Source organism: Ciconia boyciana, chromosome 9 (genome assembly GCF_034638445.1).
Source record: "Ciconia boyciana chromosome 9, ASM3463844v1, whole genome shotgun sequence".
NCBI classification, from domain to species: Eukaryota; Metazoa; Chordata; class Aves; order Ciconiiformes; family Ciconiidae; genus Ciconia; species Ciconia boyciana.
Window position 1 is genome coordinate 31,157,628 of NC_132942.1, and position 6,489 is coordinate 31,164,116.

Genomic DNA, 6,489 nt, shown 5'->3' on the forward strand with positions numbered 1-6,489 from the left:
TTAATGATAAGCTAACAACATAATTGTAAATTGCCTTTCATTTAACACAGAGAATGAGCACGCAGAGGGTCAATTTGTAGCATGAATATTACTACATAATTGCCATTCTTTTTATAGATGGATCTGAGACAATGCTTAGATTTTAATGGGTGGAAAACATGGAAGAAAAGGGCCTTGACATGAGGAACTACAGAATTGCCAGGAAGAGTATTTGATGAGTATCTCTTTTCTTGACAACCAAAATATGCCACACAGATGGCCAGCATAACCATTCCCATTTTTCAAACAGAGACACCGAGGCACAAGAAAGAACCAACTTGCCTACAGCTGCTCAGTATGGTGGATGGAAGTGGTGACCAAGCTCCCAAGTCCCACTGCAGCAACGAGCTCCTTGGTAAATCCCTCCTCATCCCACTAGGACATCTATCCTGTATAGGCAGATGTCCAGGGCTGACGTGAAGATTTTTCTCAGCTGGCTCCAGCATCATCCACCCTACAACCAGCACCACAATAGCCCTGCTGCTGTGGCAAATGAGACCTCTGAGAGCATCCATCTTGTTTCACCTCAGGTGAGCTGTGGCAGGGAGGGAGGGAAAAGGGACGTGAGGAAACGGGAAGGTTGGGAGGGTGGCTGGTGGCTGACAGTGCTTAAGGGAAGGCTTTGTGAGCTTGTATGGTGGCCCGGGCAGCAGCTGTGCTGGTTTTCTGTGCCTTGGAATAATTTTGCAGCTGAAACAGGCAGGTTGAGAGTGAATGAATGAGAGACACTGAGGGGAGGGAGGCTGGTGGAAAAGTGACAGGGGATGAGGGAGCACAAGCCAAACCCCTGCTCAGTGGTGGGCTGTGTGGTAATAGCAAAGCCCTCAGCTGGGTAAAGGGCAGCTCCGCAGTAGGTATGTGTTTTAGGTGAGCTTAAATCTCACTGCTTTATCTGCACCACTAGGCTTCACAAAATATAGTAATATGAGTATTAAACTGAGCTGGCAAACCAGATAGCCCACTGTGCCGAACAGCCCATGTACAAAGTGAGGGGTGTCGGAGAGGTCAAGGCTGTACTTCTGTTTTCAAATAATTGCTGAAAGATACAATCAAATGTGTTTCCTGTTAGGGCTATGATTTAATGTTGTAAATGCTGTAGCTATCTGTAGTAAAGGAGATGGGATTCAGTCTTTTTACCTCAGTATATAGCAAGGCTTCTGTTCATATGAATTGGTTTGCTGCAACTGACGGCAGAGATTTTTGGGGTTTGCTTTTCTTGTCCTGAATGATTGAGCTATGCCTGAAAAATGTTAAGTATTATGTTCTTATGCCAAAATAAATATTCATGCTTGGACTTAATCAGGAATAGATGAATCTCTTCAAAGTCACACAATTACTTAATCAAGCGAAGACAGAACCCAAGTGTGATTTTTGGGCTTTGTTTGTTCTCAGTTTTAAAGGGAAATGGCCTTTTTTCTTTGCACTCTGTCTGTTATTAGCTATAGGCTCCCTTAAGCTGCCTGGAGCCTGTGTGCATGTGTGAACATGCTTGTTGAAGAACTTGTCTTCTTTCATTTATGTGTATCCTGGTTGTGTACATGTTCATTTTTTAGGTGCTGGTGTGAGAATATACATATGTTGTAATCTTTATTTCTTTCTCTGAAGTCTGTTCCTAAAGTATGCTTCATGCTATTCAACCTTTGGTTGCTGAAAAAACAGAACTTGAAGCAGTGTTTTGAGTGGAAAATAACAGGGACCATCCCTTATGAGTGAGTGATGTGGCATTACCCTCTCCCTGCCATTAACATTTTATAGAACACTTGTCTCCAGGATAAGGTCCTCAGACTTTGACTCTGATTCCTGGTGTGAGGACAAGTACAAGATTTTTGTGATAAGTTCAACAGTTTATTGCTGAAAGGAATTTTTTCTCTACATTTTAAGATAGGCTTTATGTAATGTAAATAATTTTATTCTGGTTGTAAATAAGCAGAGCTACAAACGAGTCCTAGTGCTGCTGTTTTTCCTTTCTTTAGCAGTGCCATATTAGGGTAGTTTGTGTTTTGGAAGTGCATTTCTGAACTGCCTTTTGCAACAGCAGAGAAAGTGCCTCTGCATACAGTGTAAACACTGCAATGCTCAAGTAAAAGGTATAGACAATTGATGAATTTTAAAAAACAGATGTATTTTAGATATGTACATTTTTCTGTGTATGCATTTCTGTGTATGCACCTCTGTGTGTATGCATTTGTGTTTAGAATGTGGTTCCATTGTACTGTTGAAACTCTGCAGCCGTGTATGACAAACCAAGTTTTGCTGTCTGCCTTATGGCTAGATAAATTCTGTAAGATTGCATTGTATCATTGTAAACAGCTAATTCAAAGGAAGCATTTTTTTAAGAAGAAACTAATTTTGAATGCATTGGTTCCCCTTTTCAGTCTCCTCTGGAGTACATTTTTAATTGTTTCAGGAATTATACTTTCAATGTACATAGGAGAACTAAAATATTACATATTTATATTAAAAATTAGAAACTATGCTCCAAAGACATCAGAGTTCTGCTGAAATATACCAATTAAGTTTTGTTTTCTTATCATCTGTCATCTGTACAGGAATCATTGTGATTCAAATCCAAAGTAATATATAATTTTCTACCTGGCTGTTGAATGAGCATATAATATTCGAAGTATTAAGTCTTAGTATTATTAATTTTAAGATAAAACTTTGCTGAGCAAAATACTATTCAGAATAATTAAAAAATCAAAAAATAAAAAGCTAGCTTGCATGTATGTTGGTATACACACCCCCCCCCCCTCCAAGCACACACCCTTTTTAAGACAAATGTTAAAGATTAATCCAAACTGTGAGCGTTTCAGTTCTTTAATTTTATATAATGATTTTGATGGTCACAAAACAGTTTAAAAGTTTCTGGAAAGAAATACCAGTACTGGCATTCTTGTAACAGGAGAGGGAGCCACTTGTTAACGCTTCAGTTTAAACGTGAACAGTTGCATGCTTGGCCTCCAAAGAAAATGTAGGATGTTATGGGATGATGTATGAACATAGTTAAGTATTTGCAGTTACCCTGTCTTAGTGCAGAAGTTCACTTGTATGTCTTATTGTATCGTTTTAGACTTTTATTGGTATCCTTACTGCTGTATGTTAGGTTTCATTTGCTTCTTGGCTCAGGAACTCTGCTTTTCTTCTGTTTCCTAATAGTTTAGGTTTGAGATGCAAATGAAATTGGTAGTAATATATTTACCTTTGATATGAGTTCTTTGAATTCAAAATTGCAGCCAGAAATCTGCTGTTTGGACAATTCTGACTGCCAAAAGTTAAGATATCAGGGCATGAGAAATTATATTTAAGAAAAAGAAAAAAAAAAAAGAAATTCAGAGGAATTACATTAAAAATCAGAGAAGATATGATAGAGACTTGCATAACAGGAGAAGAGCAGAGCTGGCTGCCTAGTTTTCCCAAAACCTCATAAGTAGTAAAGCAGTATCCAAAAGCAGAGGCAGGAAGGGGCCAGCCCTTTCACTGGGACAGTGACTTATGAGCACACAGGACTAAATGATACTGAAGCCACTCTGAGTCTGACTCCTTTATGTGAGGAGCATTACTGCCCCTTGAATCCAAATGAACCCAAGTCAATTGTGTGTTTTGAGAAGACAGAAGAAAATTGGGAATATCGAAAAGGCAGAGCATGGAGGTCTGGCAATATTTTCTGAGAGGAGGAGGAGATACATTGTGGTTTATAAATACTTTTCTGTGGGAGATCTTTGCAGCAGAGGGCCTTGAATTAAAAAGAGCACATCAGAGTCCTTTGCCAGATCTCCTATTGGCAGAACACCAAGAATATAGATAAGGACATTCTTGACATTCTGAAGTGAAGGGGCATTAAAATAGTAATATTTGACATTCTCTGGAAACAAATTAATGTTTTCTGTTGCATTTGTAGCTACTCAAGGATTCTTTACAGTAGGGAAATAGAATTTACTATATTTTAACTTTTAACCAAATTTTTATTCTCTTGGCATGCATGTCTATCTGCTGCTAGAACCTAATCTAGAGAGAAATTTCCAGGACTGAATGTAACTTAGTGGGAAACGTAACATCAACACTCAGCCTCACAGTGTTCAAACTTGTTTCCCTTCCAGAGTTGAGCCAGAAACTGACTTTTGAGTAAATTAATAAGGAGATAGCACTAAAAATTAAATGGTTTAAGACAATGCTAGTGTGATCATGAAATTAATTTGCAGAGTCTCTACTGATTCAGTGTGTGCACACAATTATTTTTGTTTTAAACCATTCAATACATTAATTTTGACTAAAAATTTAGGGCTTTGGTTCATAAGCAGTATATGTTGTAGTGGCCTAAAAAGTTACGGGTGTTATTTGCAGGAGATTCACTTCAGCTACCCTTGCTACTGCAGGAGTGCGGTGTGTTAGTTTCTCAGTTGTCACAGCTGGCACATTGGTTTAAACTGCTGTAGGTCATGAGTTGGAGCCCTCAGTTCTCTGCTGTCAACAAAAACGCGGAGAAGATAAAGATACAGTAGCTAGATGGTTATCCTTTGTTTTATAGCATCCATCAAAGCCCTACTTTATAAACAGAAATCAAATTAGGCTTTCCAGTATTACAGCAGCTATGAGTCTTCCAAATTATGATGGATTGAAATAATTAATGCAAAAGCCCAGAATATCTCATCTACGCCATCTGGTGGGTTTAGTCTCAGGCCTTTCAGGGACATTATTCAAATGTTTCTGGTAGGAGGTGAATGTAATTGCTGCTTGAGGAGCTATTTGGGAGGGGAGGTTATGATTTCTTTTAATATGATATTTAATTATATACAAATAATAAAGCAGCTTAAATGAGTTTGTAATGTTCCTGTAAAAATGTTATGGCCCTTTGTATCTTTCCTCACTGATAGGCTCTTGCTTGTCTTTTGTTTGTATTGTAATGCACTAATGGTGAGAGATACATAGCAAGAAGGATGTAATGGGATTCGGCCTTAAATTGTGGGTATCTGTTCATAATCCCTTAGGTGGGAGGAGAAGTGGAGAGTTGGTAGACTTGCCAGTGGTTAGTCAGTGCTGTAGTGGCAGAGACAGAAATAGAATCTAGATTTTTTTTTCCCATCTGAGGTATATGTGACATCTTCTTGTTACTAGGACTGCTATTTAGTTGTGGTGGTTATGAATTAATTACTAGTGTTGCATGCATGTATTCTCTCCCTCCTATAAAATACAGGGTAGGTGTACTTTGGAAAAGTTTTGTTAAGATATCTGCTAATGCTGTGACCATACAGAAACACTCATATACAAGATTAATTCAGCTAAATAAAAGAAGGCAAGCTGCTGGGCATGGAGATACCTTGTTTGGTATCAAAATAAACAGTAGAGGTTGTGTGCTGTTCTATCTAGAAAGGTCTTTCCAGTCCAAAGGACGACATCCTTACACGATAAAGTGAATAGTTCTGTACTCTGCTATAAAACTATTTTTTTAAAAAAAGTATGAAAATTTATGAAGTTTAAAAGTTATGAAGGTTTAAAATGACAACAACTTAAAGTTATGAAGGCTTCTTTCCAGTTTCTTCCTGGGTGAAACAAGCACAAAGTCTGTCCGTTAGAACCTTGTTTAAGGCTATCTTGTGGTTAGTGAATGCAGACATGGAGCAGAAGGTCTGATCAGATATCAGTGTGTAGAAGGGTGGGAAACAGGATAAGCAGTGTTCAGCAGAAGTCTCTGAAACACACAGAGTGGGTATATGGAGCAAGTTCTATTCCACGAGTGAAAATATGACAGTATGTTTGAAAACTGTGTTTATATTTCAGAATAGATTGAGTTGTAACAACTTACCAAACAGCCATAGACAATGCTATTGTCTCACTTTATCTCTGTACAGACTGTTACTGTGGAAGGACTTGGGTATTAAATCATATCCTACTGTACAATACAAGTTTAACAGCCTTAAAATTTTACACTTGCTGACATTTGATCTGAGTTAACTGCCTTTCTAAGAATTGTCTGTTCTACTAATTTATTTGACACTCTATGCTACTGAACAATGTTGGAAATAGGTGCACATTTTCTGTTGTGCATATTTCGGAAGAAAAAATGGCATGTATACTGTGTGGTTCTTACATTATGCAGGTATTGGCTTTAGAGTGTGTGAAGGTCTATATCAGGACCTATCATCATGCAGCTCATCAGGGCAACACTTGCAATCCTTGCACTTGCAAAAAGGCAAAGCTGCTTCCAAGACTTTCCTGCTAAGACAGAAAAAAGAGCAGGAAGGATTTCACCATCTCTTAACAGAGTTGAAGGGGAGAAAACATGGCACACACTGTGATGGGCTGCAACCTTATCTTTGTTCCCACTTCAACCAGGTTGTTCCCTGAAGCTTTCTGCAAGCATTATATTGAAGACATCTGTGATACCTCACTCCCCCGCGCAAGCAAGGCTATGCACTGACAAGGTACTTTAGCTCACAGGTGAACAGAATATAT